General features: G+C 35.2%; 1 long non-coding RNA gene across 1 annotated transcript; it reads left to right on the top strand.

The window, feature by feature from the left end:
- The first annotated feature begins 773 nt into the window (after positions 1-773).
- On the top strand, positions 774-18,787 carry LOC137850269 (uncharacterized). Its single transcript, XR_011092418.1, has 3 exons — positions 774-1,175; positions 3,035-3,189; positions 17,202-18,787. It is a non-coding gene; the product is annotated as an uncharacterized lncRNA (long non-coding RNA).
- Positions 18,788-19,414: the final 627 nt, after the last annotated feature.

Raw genomic sequence — 19,414 nt, 5'->3', positions numbered from 1 at the left:
GTCAGAATTAGGTCTGTGTTTGTGCATAAGTCAGTATTGGCAAGTGTCACCTCTTAACCTTTCTAGGTCATTGAATTGATGCTCAAAGCCAAACAATTTATTGGGGGATGAAGTTACAGAAACTGAAACTGAATATAGGTCACGTTCAATGATTATTTTCAAAATTGTCATTTTTTAACTTTAACAATAATTGTATCAGTGATAAGTTTATCTTGAACAAACTTGCATAATACCTGCAATACAAACTTACTACTTTAACAGCATAGAACATTTTGGTATTTTGGTTAAACAAAAGTATACAGGTGTTGTTGATTTCATTCAACTTAGCAAATATAGATATGTATTAAGCAGAGGATGCAAACATAAACAATTTTTTGCTTAATGTAGAGAAGAAACAATCTCCCTGCTTCCAGCAACAGTAAAACCAACATTTAATTTCTAATGGTTTCATAATACTTCTTATCATCTTGCAAGGAAAAGTTTTTGCATGTGGTTCAGATCCAGTATGTCTTGAAGAAGGGCAGGATTCAGACCCTCTAGGCTGCTGAACATTGTAATATGAATCTGTTTAGACTCCCAGTTTTTGTGGAAAGGTCCACATCCAAAGTGAATATAACCATCACAAAGGCTTACTTGCTGTGGCAAAAGTAACCTGGTACTTCCTGAAGCACTCAGAAGGGGTCCCTACCTCACAACTCCAGCAACTGACCTTGAAAACTCAGACATCCCAGAACACTGCCTGCACTTAACTTATCAGAGAGGGACTGGTTTCTAGTCTTTTTACTCAAGCTGTGTGTCTATGCACAAAGTAATTCAATTCTTATTTAGTTTTTATTTGTTTTGTCAAACAGAAATGAAGCCTCTCTGCTGTAGAGACAGTCTTTGGTCATAACTCCAGCTCCTTCTTGAAACTCAGCTTCTTATTTATGTAAAATCTATCTGTAATTCTTTTTAGAATGTTTGTTACATAAACCCAATTACCTGTTAAAGATTTACTCAGTTTCAGATTAGTTGTGCTGTGTGTGCAGAGGCTGGAGATACTTTTGTATGCTTCCTGCTGGGGTACAGCTGCTTGTGGACAGCCAGGCAATGTTGCACAACTGTGGATAAAACAGTTTGATGACTACGTCAACCCTGAAGAAATGCAGATGGTTGCCTACCAGGTGGAGCTCCAGGTAAGTCTTATAGAAGCCCATTTAGGTCTTTTCATGTAGTATTTCAGTTACTGTGGCTCCTGTAAGCACAGTAGACAACTGAATTGCTCTATATGTAACCATCTCCAGTCTGTCATAGCTAGATATGAGCTACAGCTTGCAAGCCCACCAGCCTCACTCTCCACAGACACGCAAATACTCTGCAGTTCCAGTGGCACAGAAGTTCCCTTGATGTGAGATAGAGAAGTTCCCACTTCAGGCACTAACAATATATACCAGCTTCCTATGTTAAGTCATCCACAACTTTCACACTGTTATCTTCAAAACTAACAGGGATTTTGACAATCTGAAATACAACACTCCACATCAAATCGATATGTCATATAAAAATGGTATGGGTACACACTGTGCTTGCTGCTGGTCTGTGGCTTTGTGCTAATTGTAAGACTGATTTTTTATGATTTAATATTTCATGTGCTGCAACATGAAAATTTGTTGAGAATCATCAGTAGCAGACAGGCAGACATTCTTGGCTAATCTTTTACAGCTGGCACAAAAGAGACATATGTTCTATGATCTTTGAGGAGATTTCACTTTTATTTCCCCTTAATCTAAAACTATAATTTTAGATTGAGAGCATTTGGTTACACAGAAAAACAACCCTTAGAAAGCACATTTTTCTTTTAATTTATTTGAGAAACATAAAGAACATTTTATTTTTACTTTTTATCCGTGTATAAAAATCTTTTTCTTCTTGTTCTTGTTCTTGTTCTTCTTCTTCTTCTTCTTCTTCTTATTATTATTATTATTATTATTATTATTATATAAAAAAGAAAAAAGCCAACACCAAATTCTATGAGTGAATCTTACTCTAAATAATTTCAGATGTCAGAAGGAGTGACAACACCTGTACTTCAACTAAAATAAAACTGAACAATTAGGAAGTGAGTTTTGATGTGGTAAATGAAGCTTCAGTTATTGTGGGCACAGACTCCCATATTTTCTTTATCAGCAGATGCTGATGTTACAAAACCATAAGTAGCAATTGAGCACAGATGGTTATCTCTGTTCAGCACAAAAGCTCAGAAGGGAATAGGCACTTAAATAGAGAGACCTCAGTCACCTCTTTCAGTAAGTTTCCAGTTCTGACTTTCAAACAATATGAATATGTCTCCTACATTTTTCAAGTCGCATGCAATCTGCACATCCAGAAAGGTAACCTCAGCTGCCATCAGTGGAGAATGGGCAATAAATGACACCTGACCTCACCTGGATGAAGCACAGATTTGTGGCAGCAGTGTACTGCTGCAAGTGTATCTGCCTTGGGTCTGAATTATAATGACACACACTCACATATTTGGCACAGCTTTCTCCCTCCTCTCTAGGAACCAGATCACAGACCGGCAACTCTGGTAGAGTTTCAGAGGTAGAGAACAGCAGAGTATATACGTACATTTAAATATATAATTTACTCTTTTTCACTGTTTTCTTATGAACAATGCTGGCTGGCTAGCTGAAGAAAGGAAATGCTTTAAATAAATTTCAAATTTCTCAGCTTGAGATAAATTCAAAAAGATTTTTTCTTTCTGTAATTTAATTTACTGACTGTGAAGCAAAGGGTACAACAGGAATACGATAAATAAGATGAGTGGGTAAATTTATCTTCCTAGTACTCCAGGACAAGCAATGAGAAGTAGAGTAAATGCTGTCCAAATTAAACTTAACTAAACTTCATATACACTTAATTATAATACTGACCAGGTTCCCTCTGATCCTGTCCATTAATGAGGAAATAAAAGTAGTCAGAGCTAAAGAGGAAAGTTCAAAGAAGTTCTGTGATCTTCAGAAACCATTTGTGACTCTCTGCCTGCTCTTTGCAGTCCCACAGAATCACTGTCCTTTAGGGATCATAAGTACCTGGAATCATTAGATGCTGACCTCTTCCTTGGCATGTTGTACAAAGCAACACTTCTCTTCTGTGGATCTCTCCAGGTTCCAGCACAGCTTCTGCTCCAATGGAGGATGCATATAACTGGTGAATATAATTTCTATGGCTCGGTGCTGAATTGTAAGAACAAGACAGGCAATGTGTACTGATGATTTTGATGAAGTCCAGGTGTTAATTCACCCAACAAAAAAATCTTAACAAATTCATGCATTCAAGTGGGATATATTGTAAAATTACCTGTGAAAATTCCAGGCTATCTCTAGTTTACTCATGATACATGGTTCAGTATATCTTAAAAAGGATATAGTCAGGAAATGCACGAATGTGTAAAGTGTCTACACCCTTTTTGATTAATGTTTCAATAGCTCTGAAATAATGGAAGTTGGGATTACCGTTTGCTGAATTAAATTTTGTCCAGCTTTTTCTTACTGTCAGACTTTTTATGTTATCTCTTTAAATGTTCTCTTTTTAAAGCTCTTGGTTCTCTTTTTAAAGTTCTTGGTTACAACAGATGAAAAAAAGTAAAAATCCCTATATGTGAACAGATTGGCAAGTATAAAGTACACATTATGCAAACTGATGGTGGGTGTGTTGTTGGTGTGGCTGTCTCTCTCTGCCTGCTTGAGAAAATTAGTCATGCTGAAAAACTGGTACAGTTCTACATAATTGCTATTCATGTAATCAAACTAATGCCAGAAACTGGGACAGATGAATATGCTGTGGAAGAGATTTGAATTGAGTATAAAAACTGAAGGGGAGTTATCTCTATAACAATAATTTTTAGTGTCCATGATAATGCTGGAAGATTTATCTATGAAAGACCATATGTTAACATTGCTTGACTGACATTTAAAACAGGAGGAGCTGCTTGTGTTTCTTGAACAAGATGCTTGCAAACCAGTTATAAAGTGGGCAGTGCTGTGTGGTGACTCATAAATTAATGAAAGGTCTTTGTGATATCTTTTAAGATTAACACTTTAAATACTGAATAACACTAATGTTCTTTTCTCATTATTTAAATAGGTCACTGTTTGGTGGAAAGTAGAACAGAGAACTATGTAAGGCATGGCAAGCATTGTGGTGCACCACCTCACTGTCCAAATACTGACCTTGAAGTGCCTGTATCTTACCTACCCACAGATTTTGTGGTGCCGTAGTCATATTATTTTAAACATTACTAGTAAAAAGCCCCAGCCTAATTAGATAATCCACATTAGCCAGAGAATATTGTTTTATTTGTTAAAACTGCTGTATCTGTAGAGGACTGGAGGACCTGCATAAGGTATACGGAGTATTCAATGACTTCCTTCAACTGAGGGATTTTAAGGCTACACCTCTTCCTTTTTCAGGAGTAGCTTTACCACCAGGCTGTATGTTTTTGTGTTGGGAGCATTCACCTGGGAAGGCTGTGGCTATATTTATGTTATATATAAATATATAACAATATTTTCTTGTGCTAGAAACATTCCCAAAAATAGCTTCTACATCTCCCACTGTCTAAGCACACTGTGCCTTGAGACACAAATCTCAAGTGTTGAAATGCCTTGGGAAAATAAATAAATAAATAAATAAATAAATAAAGAGCAAGAATGGCCAGTCTCATTTCTGAGAGAGAGCAATAAGGAACTATTTTTTGAAAGACAAACTTTGAGCGTGATGTTTCTGAGAATAAACAGACATCTCAAAACATCTCTACCACTCCTGTATACGAATGTAGATTTAAGTAATGCAAGGGTTTTTGGTGATCCCAGTTGAAAGAAGCTAACTTATATTCCTTCTTTGCCCACTCTTTGTGGCCTGAGAATTTCATATTCCATTCTAAAGCACTTGATTTTCCACTTACTGTATGCAAATGTGAAATTTCTAATATGGGACTCTGGATTTCATTCTTTTCTTTCAGATTTTGCATCTTCATAGTATCTTAGAATCATTAAGGTTGGAAAAGACCTCAGAGATTATCAAGTCCAGCTGTCCCCCTACCAGCAATACTACACACTAAACCATGTCTCTAAATACCACATCCAACCTGTCCTTAAACACACCCAAGGACAGTGACTCCACCACTTCCCTGGGCAACGCATTCTGATGCCTGACCACTCTTTCTGAGAAGAAATGTCTACTAATTTCCAACCTAAACCTTCCCTGATGCAACTTGAGGCCATCCTCTTTTGTCCTATCACTATTTATCTGCAAGAAGCGGCTGACCCCCAGCTCCCCACAACTTCCTTTCAGGTAGTTGGAGAGAGCAATAAGGTCTCCCCTGAGCCTTCTCTTCTCCAGACTAAACAATCCCAGTTCCTTCAGCTGTTTCTTATAAGACTTGTGTTCCAGCTTCACAGCCTTTCTCTGGAAATGGCTATGGCCTTGATGTCTTTCTTGTAGTCAGGGGCTCAAAACTGAATACAGTACTCGAGGTGCGGCCTCACCAGAGCTGAGTACACGGGGAAGATCCCTTCCCTGGTCCCGCTGGCCACACTATTCTTGATACAAGACAGGATGCTGTTGGCCTTGACCACTTAGGCGCACTGCTGGCTCATGTTCATGCGAGTGTCAAGCAACACCCCCAGACCCTTTTTCCTCTCCATAGTTTTCCAGCCACATGTTAAGAGTGTCAGAAGCAAATGGCTCTGCTGATATTGTAGAATCTTAATGTGTAGAGGTACCTAAAGTAGTTTCCAGACCCATCAAATGGAGCTTTAATATTTTATTTTTATTAACTCGGTGTGAATAATGCACATGTTATCACACATAAACCAAGTCAAAACATTTGATTGTGGGTACCCTTTTAGCCTGTGGTAAACATATGATAATACAATTTGACTGGCTTTTGACTAACTTATTTTATGACTTAAGAACACATTTTCAGATAGAGTGAAATCAGACATAATTTGATTACAGATCTGCCCATGAAAGTTGATGAACTGCAGCACTGACCAGTTTCAACCTAAGAGAAAATCTGGTATGTTAGTTCTAAAAGGTATGGAAAGTGTACTATTATTTCAGAATAAATAAATAAATAAATAAATAAATAAATAAATATTTCTGAGTTCCATATGAAGGAGATGAAAAAAAAAAAAACAACAACAACAAACAAACAAACAAAAAAAAAAAAACAGTTGCTTATGCCTCGGGTTTGTGTCTTTTATATATCCCCTCTTCATATGAAGGACTTAGCTTGTTAGTAGAGAATTTTCCATTTTGTTGCCTCCAGCCCTTATCGCTGAACTTTTCAGTAGCATTTAAAGTTGATTTTATCCTCCCTTCAGCTGCTACCTATCTAGTTTGGAATTTTCCTGCAGACATTCTTTATAGCAATTATCTCTCAAAATATCTGGTGGGAATACCTGAAGTACTTGCTGAAGGTAAAGCAAGGCATTTGAGGTGACTTAATTGGTCAAAATACAAAATCCCTAGAACACTTTGTTGGTTGTGGCTGAAGGAGGTTTTCATTATTTGCAGATAAACAGAAACAGATGTCTGCTATAAGATGTTTAAAAAACTCTTTAAAAAGCTCTTTAAAAAACTTCTCCAATGGAAAGTGATATTAAATAAAGAGAGTTGAGAAAGTAGTCCAAAACATTTTTTACTGTTGTTGACTTTATTGATCACCACTAATAGCAATGTTGCTGTGCAAATTAAAGAAAATATGGTTGACCTCAAAACTTCAGACATTTAATGAAAGGTTTCAATAGTGGTTAGAAGAGATGAAATGAACACTCTAAATTACAAGGTGAGCTGAAGTACATTGGAAATAGCTGTCTCAGGGACTGAAATGTTCCACTCTGGAAAGGTTTTACTTTCCAAAGTAGAAAGAGTTACTTCTACCTTTCCAGAGTTAGAAAGATGTCTCAAGCAAAGAATATTTAGTTTTTCCTGGAGAGAATGGCTGAGGCAGTATATGTGTGTGTATCTGGGAAGGTGGGGGGAGGGGGCTGTACCATGCGCACTTCATCTCTTTAAAGGTTACTTGAGTATTATTGCTTTGATAATCTAAAATAAAGAAACACCAACATATAGTAACACTAACTATTGATTATAACACCATTTGGAAATAGGTAACCTAATAAATTCATTGAAGACAAAATCTTGAGATTTATTTATTTTTTTAAAATAAATATAAGTGACAAGAATGGAGGGGAGATAGCCCAGTTGCTGGGATCATGGCCTAAGACCTGAAGACAGGCTTTCCTGCTTTCTTAAAAGTTCTCAGTAAAATTATTTTCAGCCATGCTTCTTCCCTATGTATAAAACAGTTACAAAGTTAAGTACAGTAATGAAAACAAGTAGAGAACATGTTTGGAAATTACAGAAAAAAAATAGTATCACTACTTACAATATCAAAAATAATTAAACATACAGAATAGGTACTAATACCTGCAGCCTCACAGACTGACATCTACTAATTACATAAGTTTTGAGAAATTAAAACCACTCTCCTAAGTAGGAGTCGTCTGGATTGTCACTTTACTGATTTGATTATGATGAAGGGAACATAAAGTACGCTGAAAAAACATTGATTACGATAACATACAGTACATAGGATTGAAATTAATGAATGAAAGAGTGAATTTCAGGCAGTTGCAAGGACTGACTCATTTTCCAAAAATATACATATGATATGTGATAAAGCTGAACAGATAAATCATAGACTGTAAACAAAACAGAACTATCTTTCACTGCTTCATATGCAAATCTTCCCTGATAACAGAAATCTGATATTCATGTATATTTCTCCACTACAAGTTAAATCTGACAATTAATTACCAGATGGATACCCTGCCATACTTTAAAAGTATAGCACAGTGTAGCACAGAAACATTAAGTACATCTGTAAGGTTTTTGGTTTTGCACCCCTCTTTTCTCCATTTCCATCCCATTGTCTGTAATCTTACCAGGGCAACTGTACTTCATTTCTCCATTACTGAATTTCTGCTTTGAACTTATAGTGCTGTAGATAGGAATCCTGTTGATCAAACCTGAAATGGTATCTGGGAAAAAAAAGTCAATTGTTTTAAGTGTAAACATGGAAGTGCACAAAAACTATTTTACTTTTATATCAAGCAGTAAGAATATGTTTGTGGTTGGACATTGGAGACCAATTGGTGAATCATTGGGAGGGAATTAAGGAAACAGTAAAAGAAAATCCTATACTTGGAATACCTGACATATAATGGCTTGAGGTTAGTGATGAACTTACATAACTCACAAATCTGAAAACTCTAAGTACATCAGAATCAGGCTGTAGTCATATTTTCTTTAGTGATTTCAGTAAAACCTTTTCTCTCATTTTCAGTAATTAATGATAAAAATTATATATATATATATTTTTTTCAGTTTTCTATATTGCAGTTGTGTTTCATTATCTTTGAAACTTGAGTGGTATGTTCTCTTTGTTATTCTACCTTTGTTTAGCTTCTGAGACTTAAAATAATCATTATAATTTCAAAGAGAATTGTGGTGAATTTATTAAGAGATATTTTTATATAATGTTTGACCAACTTTGTGACCCTCTATAATTAGCTGACTGGCTTGACAGACAAGGAGAGAGCAGTAGATATTGTCTACCTTGACTTTGATAAGGTTTTCAACACTGTCTCACATAAGGTCCTTGTAAACAAGCTGATAAAGTATGGGCTGGATGAGCAGAGAGTGAAGTGGACTGAAAACTGGCTGAATGGCCAGGCCCAGAGAGTGGTGATCTCTGGTCTAATTAGAAGCCTGTAATTAGCAGCGTACACCAGAAGTCCACACTGGGGTTAAAAAGTAAACATCTTCATTAATGGTCTAGATCATGGGACAGAGGGCACCCTCAGCAAATTTGCATATGGTACAAAACTGCAAGGACTATCTGATAAGCCAGAAGGTCATGATATCATCCACAGGGACCTGCACAGGCTGGAGAAATGGCCTAATGGCCTGATAGTAACCTTATGAAGCTCAACAAGGAGAACTTCAGGACAATCTTCTCCATTACTTTTCCAAGGACAGAGGTTAGACTAGTAGTTCTATAGTTTCCTTGTCTTCTCTCATGCCCTTTTCATACATGGATATAATGTTGGCTAGTTTCCAGTTAGCAGGGACCTCCACAGATTTCCATGAGCTTTGGTAAATTGCTGAGAGGTGTCTAGCTATAGCATCCACTAATTCCTTCAGCACTCTGAGGTGTATCTGTTCTGGACCCAGGGACTTACTAATTTTGATCTGATGCAACTGTTCCCTTACATTTTTGTTGACCACAGGTGGAAAGTCACTGTTCCCCCAGTCATGGTCCTCCAACTCTGAGGTCCAGATAGTCCAAGATCTGTCATTACTATTAAACACTGAGGGAAAAAACAAACAAACAAACAAACAAAAACTTCCGCTTGCTCCTCTGTACTTTTTAGGTGACCATCCAATCGAAGAATCAGTCTGATGTTTTCCTTTGACCTCCTCTTTCCACTGAGGTAAATGAAAAAGCATTTATTTTATTTATTCTGTTGTCTGACACTACAGTGTCAATTCTGCTAGGACTTTGGCTTTTCTCATTTTCTCCCTGCAGATGCAAACTGCAGCTCTGTACTCTCCTTGTGAAATCAGACCTTGCTTCCAGAGGTCACATATATTCTTTTTCTGCCTTCATTCCAGGTGGAATTCCCTGTTCAGGCAGGCCAGTCTTCCACCTCACTTGCTTGACTTGCAGCACAGTGTGATTGCCTGCTCCTGAGCTTTTAAAAGGTGGTTCTTGAAAAGCAACGAGCTCTTACGGATCCCTAAAATCTCTAGAGTAGTTTTCTGGGGAACACAGCTAACTAGCTCCCCTGGAAGCTTAAAGTCTTCTCTCTTAAAGTCTATGCTGTCAACTGTGTTGACCTTTTGTCTCATGAAGCAGCAGGCACACCCCACAGCCTGAAAGTAACCTGGTTACAAAAAGCTAATGGCTGAATGCCAGTGTGAAAGTTTAAGTAGGCAGAATATGATTGCCTATATTAATTATTCCATGGTTCTTTGTGCCCCAGAAATGGCCAAACTTTGAATTATTTTCCTTACAAGAGTAATAACACAAATGGAAATAATTTGGAAATAAAATGGAAATAAAACATTTTAAGATTCAATATGTACTAAAACTGAGATAGGAATACTGCAAAATGTGTTGTTGATGTATTAAATGGCACTGTGTAAGGCTACTGAGTATCTTTCTTTCATGGTCAGTGAATTTCCAGATAAACTATAGAAAAATATGTAAGAAACTTAAAAAAAATGTTTCTTGTTCAGCAGAGGGTTTACAATTTTTCAATTTTTTTTTCTACTTCTTGCTCTTATAAAGAAAAAAAAAAAAAAAGTTCTCCTAAAGCTAATTATCTGTACTGTCAGGTCACAACTCACTTATGCTCCAGACTTGGAATGTGCTTGATTCCTACTCTTTTTCAATAACTGTCGCTTTTTTATGCATCTGCTCATGTTAGTGCAGTGTAAATATGTAGAACAATACATGTGAAAACAGTTTAACATTAGATTGTCCTGATTTAAAACTCCAAAGGGAAATGGTTGTTGATATTATGTCTTTTACTTTTATAAGAAAATTCAAGTATTTAACATAAATTTAAACAGATTATTATTATTATTAATAATAATTATTTTAAATCCTGAATATCCTAATGTATTTTGTTAAATAACAGATTTCAAATGTTGCATTCTACTGTACTAGTTTGGTACTAGCATGTATTTTCTGTGCATTTGGGTGGTTTCTTTTGGAATATGAGACTGCTGCTTTTGATCTCATTTGTTCTTTGTTCTACCTTAAGATGTCTGAAGCACTTTCATAGCTATCACTTCCATGCTCTACTCTTTCATGTCATGAGCTGGATTACCCATACCTCAGTCATCAGGAAGGTGATTCTGCAGGTGTTTGTAGATTTCTTTGTATGCTCTCCAAAAGAATATCTGTGCATTGCCCAAATTCACAATGGATTTTAAGAGGTGTGAAATTCTGTAGTTTATAAAAAGAGCAGAAGCTGTGATCACATTAAAAAAGAGCTAAGTCACTGTGATAAAGTTTGAAAACCTCTACTGTCAGGAAAAATAATGGTATTTAAGATCTATTCCTGTCTTTTCTTAGAGTAATCATAATATACATCTGTCACCCTTTCCTATATTTATCTATTTTGCTTTGCAGAATATTTAAAATATTCAGCCTAGGCAGAGAATGCAGACATATTTACTGGTGTCATTCAGCTTCATCTCCAACTTTCATTTTCTTTTCTCATTTCAGTAACCCAACCTTTAAAAAGATGATCAACAATGTTCTGTTTTTTTTTTCTTGCAATCTTTTCTGAAAAAAAAAAAAAGAAAAAAAAGGAAAAAAAAGAAAAAAAGATTAATTTTAGTGATATCAGTCACCAACTACTTTTAACTGTAGCATAATTAAGTGAAAACAAAACAAAACACATTGTAGCTAATTTATCCTTCGTGCTAGTAAACTTGCCAAATTTGCTGACAGGCAAGAGACAGAGACACTAGAATAGATAGCAAAATGCTAAATTGTACATCATTATACAATTTGTGCTACCTTACTTGGTAATCAAAGAACATGGGAATGAACAGTTTAGTTGATTTGAATTTTGACCATATTTTAATTTTTGTTTACAAAAGCAAACATTTGTGCTTTTTAAATTGGAACAAACATATGCTAAACAGAAACACCAGACTGTGACTTTTCAGAAGCTTATATTTTAATGAAAATTTGATTATGAAGCTTCCCCATTTTGATCTTGGGAATCTCATTTAATTTAACTAATTAGCATTACTAATTAAATCTCCCTAAAATATCAAAATCAGACATTCCAATTCATACCCATTTATATAACTATTGTACTCACTCTTTAACTTAACATAACCAAATTTTCTTTTGATTCTTTATTTCTTCCTTTGGAGTTGAGGTTCTTTTCATTAGCAAACTTGCAAAAAAAACTTAGATAAACTCTTTTTTGGCCTGTCAGTAAGTACTTTATATTCTTTTATGTGTTCAATAATCACTTGATATCTAAACTATCTAAACTAGAGAATTCTGAATAGCAAAATAGATGTTGAAAATTAGAGCCAGTTCTCTCCTGTGATAGTTTCCAAGACAACTAGACAAGAAGTGAAAGTTAAATATACTTTTAGATGTTTTCAATGGGGTAGGCTGCAAGGAGAAAATTAATTACTTGTCTACAGTGAAAGGAATGGAATGTAACAGAAACTGAACTTAATACCCAGAATCTCCAGTATTTCCAGGAAAGTTAAAGCAGTAAAAGTATTCCAAACTGTTCAGCTGCTTGAGGTATAAAAACATAGCTTTTCACGAGGGCACCAGTTTTGTAATAAGCTTCTTCCTCCAGCATAATTTAAAAATACCCTCTAATGTGGCTTAAATTAAAACTGAAAACAACGATTGAATTTAAAAGATTAAAAAAAAAAAAAAAAAAAAAAAAGCCTTTCAACTTCAGATCATACAAATATATCCATTTAATTTCAGTCATTAACTGAATAATTATGGAAGGTGCCAGGCTATCTGGGACACATATTGAAACTAAAGTGGGAAAAATATTTTTGTGCTTAAAACAAACGAACATGCTTAGGTATTGAAATCTAAATACTGATGCAATGCAAATATTTCTAAAACTAATTGAATTCCTCTGAAATAATTGTTTTTCTTATAATGTGCAGCATAAGACAACTAGTCCATCCATACGAAAATATTGAAATACATGTGTCAGTCACATTCTATGTGTTCATGGGTAGAAGTCAGCTTACATGCAGAGATACTGGGAAAGCACTATCTTCTTCACTTTCTGGATGTGTTGCAAACCTAGAGTTTTCTCATTAAAACTTTGTTGGAATAGATGCATGCCTACAAAATATTTCTGCTTTGACAAAATCCTGCATTTTACCAAATTTGTTTCCACAATATGTTCCATATGGTCTTAATTAAGTATTACATTTGACTTCCTGTAGACAATCCTTTTTTCCTCTTTTTTTTTCCTCTTTTTTTTTTTTCCTTCTGTGTGGTAATATGATATCATAGTAAGTGTATTAGCAGTTGGCAAAAATCAGTCCTAATCAGAGGCATGCAAGTATCTGTGATATTTGGGAAAGTGCCCATATATTATTTAAATACTCTGAATTAAAAAATAAATAAACAAATAAATCTTAAAACATTCCAAAGTGATGTTTGAAATAAACAACCACCTTCATTTACAACCTCCAAAAATTCTGAAGTCAAACATTCCTGAGTATAATTTCATTTATGTTTCAGTTGCAGTGAAGTGATAAAATTCAATAGAAAAAAAAAAAAAAAAAACCTCTTTTTTTTTTAAAACAGCTAAATGTTGATGTCATTTCATTCAACAATGATGCACACAGCCCAGTGTCTTCATCTCTCAAACTATTTTACTCTGGAAATCCACTCAATCACACTATCATCTCCCAGACTTTTAAAATCAGTTATATAAATTACTAAAGTGGATAGAAAACAAGTAAACAAGGAATCTTCCAATGTCATGTTATTTCATATTGAAAATCTATCCCAGAACCTAGGACTGTCAGTCATCAACATAAGACCAGGTCCAGCAAGTAAGATAAAAGGAGGGTGTGAACTAAGTGAGAGAAGAAATGTTAAATCTATTTCTTCTTAGTCCAGGGTATATGTACCATTTCCTGAATGTTTTGTTTAAGATGGTGCTGCCAGGCAGATGCCAGATTATGTGTTCTGGATGTGGGTGGGCAATGCAGAGACTCATGGAGATAGGGATAAACTACTCTGTCTCTGAGAAATGAGTATACTCTGACAGGAAAAAATTCTGCAGTGCAGGCAAAAACAGACAGACATAGCAAGGAAGGATCATCTAGTATGAAAGGCCTCTTCAAAAAGGTGTTGCAACAAACATTAGACATGACTAGAAGAAGTCTAACTGTAAAAAGGACAGAGACATAGTAGCTGCAGATGGAAAGAGAGAGAGGGAAGGTGTGTGTGTATGAATCAAGTCTTCAGTGTTGCTCCATTCATCAGATCTGAATTTTTCCTATTTATTAAATATAGTTAAATTAGTGTGTGTATCTTTCATAGAGAAATAACCAGAGAAGTATGTTAACTTTGATTTTGTTTAGCTGGTCACTTCAAGAAAATTGAGTTTCATATTGAAACAATAGCTTTGGAGCTTAACACATTCTGATGGCATGTTGGTGCCTGCCATACGCAGCATGCTGTACAATGCTGACCTATTGTACCCATCTCCAAAATCCAACAGCAACAGGTCAAGCAAGCCTCAGAATCTAAGCTAATAGCCTAAGAAGAAGGAGATCAGAGCAGCTTCTCATAATCTGCAGCTTTCAGAAATAAGATATGAAATTCTGGAAAGTGCAGAGCAACCCACACAATCTCAAGGACAAACATGAAAAGTTATGGAAATCTACTTGAAGTGATCCCTACTGCCTTTTTCTTTGCTTCTCACTGGTCTTTCTGTTTTTATTTCATTGTTGGCAGTGGTGGTGGGGTTTTGTTTGTTTGTTTTGTTGTTGTTTTCTGATTGTTTTTAATTTCCTTCTCACTGCTTTTTCCAGCATTGTCAATGCATCATCCACCTTGAAATGAGGCATAAGTGTTCTGAGAGAAATGTCATTATTCTTTGCCTATTTTAGGGTTTTTTAGATAATTTTATTGTGAAAACATCCACAGGACAGTCAGACATTTTTCTCCTGCAATGACTCTGAAAAAAAAGCCTTAGAGATTGTGACTAGTCTGAAATGCATCCTTTATTCTTGTCTTGACGTTTCTAAGCTTTAGTGTAAAAGACTCAGCAGGGAAATAGGTTGCCACCATGCAAAATATATTACTGTTCTGAAGAATTTCTTCAGGGTATAGAAAGTCTGATGGTGCTCTAAAGCATTGGAAGTGTATCTAATATAGATTTTCTGGTTAAAAAAAAAAAAAAAAAAAAAAAAAGAGTACTCAAGATCCACATTACTGAATAGATATAGCTATGGTTACACCTCACTGATTCCAATTGTTTGCTCCCTCTTCAATATTGCATTACTGTGCGGTGAATAGTTCAAAGGGACAGAAAAGCGTCCTTTTTGGTTTCCAAATAGAGTCAAAAGATGAATGAGATTAGAAACATTGTTAGTTTTTTAACATTAATGTTTACAGAAATTTTATGTTATTGAAATAAAATTCATAAAAAGAATTGAAGTTCTACTAACACATGGCATTGCTAATCCATTTCCATTTGTACATATTACCCATTAATATTTTGCGAAAGCACTATGTTCAGGAACAGTTTAGTGAAAAAGCTAGTAATCTGTCAGAACAAAGAACATTAATTATTGTTATTATTCAGCTGAATTTAAAGTAAAGATGAATATAGATATTTTTTGCCACAGTCATACTTTACTATATCCAATTGTAAAATGATATTGGAAAATTGCTGTATGTATATCAATCTCCATATTATAAAGACTAATCAGTTATACTAAAATAATTGGAGAATAATACATATGAAATTAAAGTAAGTAGTGTGAAAGAGATCAGCATGAGATGAAAATCTGTGGCTAAACCACAGGTTTGCATTAATAATCCTCTAATTCTATAGGTGTTCTGAGAAAAATGAGTCAAGGGCTTTAAAATTAAGGTGAACAAGATTTATTCTTTAAAGCAACTATTTCTTCATCAGTGTTAAGTACTGTTATGAAGTCATAGCATGAAATGGTGTGGAAAAACATATTCAAGAGAATACAGGAATCATGAGAAAAATCTATTGATTCAAAATTTTAAATTTCACAGAAGTGTGTAAATAAGAACACAGTTTAGTCCATTCCCATCTGTTACTGATGCCTGAAGAAATGACTTACTGATCTATTTTAACTGAGGGAATATTTGGTATTCCTGATTGTCAGTGGGTCCAAAAGGATTCAGAGTCACAATCATGTGTTTTTTTTTCCCATCTTCGTTCTTTGGGTGTGAAGGAGAATGACATTTGCAAATTACTCTTTGTTTCTGTCATATTTTCTTTCTTCAATGTTCTAGATATGTCAAGTCAAAATTATAAATTTGTAAAGATCATCAGATGACTAAACTTGTATTGTCAAGGTTCTGGAAATTTTCTTCTGCTGCTGTGCAGTTGGGTAATATTTTATTGAATGTTGTGGAGTCCTGACTGACTTATCCAAGGGAAAAATGCTGGAAAAGATTAGCATGAATTAGCATGAGGCATTACAGCTGTGGTTATTAATCTGATATAGCTTCTTGGAAGAAAGAAATAATACTTCAATATTAAAACAAAACCACAAGCAATCAAATATTCTTCTGTTTGAAAGTGATTTAGTTGTTGTTGTTGTTGTTGTTTTGTTTTGTTTTGTTTGGCTTTCATTTTGGAAAGGCAACTATATTATACCATGGCTTATTTCTCAGTTTCATGGATCTCGTTGACAGTTTCAGCTGGCTAGAGAGTTGCCTACTGGTAGAGAGGGAAAGATGGAGCTCTTATTAAGGAAACTGAAATGGTGGTAGTGAGCACTGAAGGAAGTAGAATTCCTGAGATAACAAATAATCCTGCAATGCAGCAAACTGCCAGAATTCTTACTGCTGAACACCAGATTTCTGTAGTCACATCCCAACTGCTCTGGAAAAGATTTAATCTCTTTATTAATCTTCAGTTTTGGTCTTTATACCATTTTTTGATGGATAGAAGAATATTTACAAAATGTTCAGACAAAGTATGTGTGTCTGTGTGGTGTGCATTTATGAGTGTGTGTGTTATCCGCAAAAATACATAGCCAAAGCAGATGTAATATCACTATACAAAAATGAAAATGAGAAAGATGTATAATACAATTTTAACTTTAGCCATATTCTTAAATATTATAGTGATATTAAATATATATACCACTATATATACATAGCATATATATAATATAATCAATAGATATGTTATTTATTGTATAAGATAATTGTTCATTATTATAGATGTATATATTAAGAGTTTACCCAAACCCATATACCTATATAAATAATTCATAGATTCCTTTTACAATTTGAGCAATGGTCACTTTTTTTTTTTTTTTTTTTTTTTTTTTTTTTTTTTCAGGTGGGACTGTGGCCCTATTAGAAACTCTGCCTGAGCAGCTCTGTAAAAATGTTGCAGAGATGAATCTGTGGTGTTATATGATACCAACTACATTATCAGGAGGTAGCAATAAGAAGGTTTACTTCTTATTGCTACCTCCTGATAATGTAGTTGAATGATAGTAGAATGATAGTCTACCATAAGAAGTCAGCTTCAGAGAAGAATTTAAGCAACCAATACTCATCTGCATCATTCTTTGCCCAGTGCAAGATATTTCTCTGAAATGATTTTCTGAGTTCTAAATTACTCAGATGCTCAGATCAAAGTGCTTTATCTTCCCCAGCTGGGAGTTCTGGTTATTTCCTCACCATTCGTTTGTTCTGTTGCTCAGCCTATATCCTATATTTACTTTTTCTTAGTTTCATACCATTATTCTCAGTTATTTTGACAGCACTTAAAAAAAAAAAAAAAAAGAACTGTAGGAAACACTTCCAAGATTTGTTTAAAATGAAGACTGGAAGAATAAACGTTTTATATGTTCAAGAAAAAAATATGAATCTTCAGAACTTCACAGTATTGCCCTAGAGTAGAACTCTGAAGTTTTCTTCTTAAATACATAAAATGACTTGAAAGCAAGTTACCTGTCTCCAGCTGCACACACACCCCTACTTGTATATTTTCAGAAATGTAAGTACATTTTCTAACTGGTAATTTTAAGGTAAACTTAAGTTTCTTCAAAAAACTTATGAAAATGCCTACTTTTATTCTATTTATTTTTTTCCAGTAATAAGGTGTAAATACACTGTACAAAATAGAATTAAACAATGCTAATGTTGGCTAATGGGATTATATATTTACATGAAGAGAGAAATTTGCTACTCAAGTGGAAGTTGGAAGTATATATTTTGAATCCAGGAAGGTTAGGTGAACTTTGTGAGTGATATATACAGAGATATATTTTCAGAAAGAGATGTTGTATAAAATATTATTCAAAATTGTCTTTTGGGGCGATCTTGAAGGACTTTCAAAGTTATGTTGAGGTTAATAGGAAAGAAATAATAAAGGAGATTACTTATTTACAATGAAACAATAAATAAAATTTAAAATTGGAATAAATTACAAAAATAACGTACTACTTAAGAGAAAAAATATCATCCTTATTAAAATAATAGTAATAAAAAAATAAGGAGCATGAAGTCAATATGATATATAGTGTTATGCTCAAATAAAAATTTCAGCATAAATTTCTAGTTTTGCTGAGTCTTAAATTCTTTCACTCTTCCCTGTGTTTGGAAAGGTGGTATTAGTCCCCACTATACTCTCTGTTTTGATCATAGAATCATAGAAAATGTGAAAATTGGAAAAGACCTCTGAGGTCATCTGGTCTAACTATCACTCTACTACTGATGTTACACACTGAACCATAAGCACCAGGTCCAACCTCTCCTTAAACACTCTCCAGGACAGTGACTCCACCACTTCCCTGGACAACCCGTTCCAATGCCTGACTACTCTTTCTGAGAAGAAATGTCTACTAATTTCCATAGTAAACTTCCCCGGGCACAACTTGAGGCCATTCCCTCTCATCCTGTCACTACTTATCTGTGAGAAGAGGCTGACCTCCAGCTCCCCACAACTTCCTTTCTGGCAGTTGTAGAGACCAATAAGGTTTTCTCTGAGCGTCCTCTTCTCCAGACTAAACAACCCCAGTTTCCTCAGCCATTCCTCACAGCACTTGTGTTTTCGGCCCTTCACCAGCTCCATAGCCCTTCTCAGACACACTCTAGGGCCTTAATGTCTTTCTTATAATGAGATGCCCAAAGCTGAACACAGTATTCGAGGTGTGACCTCACCAGAGCAGAATACAAGGAGACAATCACCTCCCTGGTCCTGCTGGCTACACTATTCCTGATACATGCCAGGATGCTGTTGGCCTCTTGGCCACCTGGGAACACTGCTCATTCATATTCAGGGGAGCACCAATCAGCACCCCCAGATCTTTTTCCTCTGCACAGCTTTTGAGTCACTCTTCCCCAAGCCTGTAGCTCTACATAGGGTTTTCATGGCCAAAGTGCAGGACCCTCCACTTAGCCATGCTGAACCTCATCCCATTGGCCCATTGACCACTGGTCCCTCTGCATCGCCTTCCTATCTTCTGGCAGATCAACACTTCCTTCCAACTTGGTGTTGTCTGCAGACTTACTGAGGGTGCACACCATTCCCTCATCAAAATC

This window comes from Anas acuta, chromosome 1 (assembly GCF_963932015.1).
Source record: "Anas acuta chromosome 1, bAnaAcu1.1, whole genome shotgun sequence".
NCBI lineage: Eukaryota > Metazoa > Chordata > Aves > Anseriformes > Anatidae > Anas > Anas acuta.
This window is presented reverse-complemented; position numbering and strand designations above follow the sequence as displayed.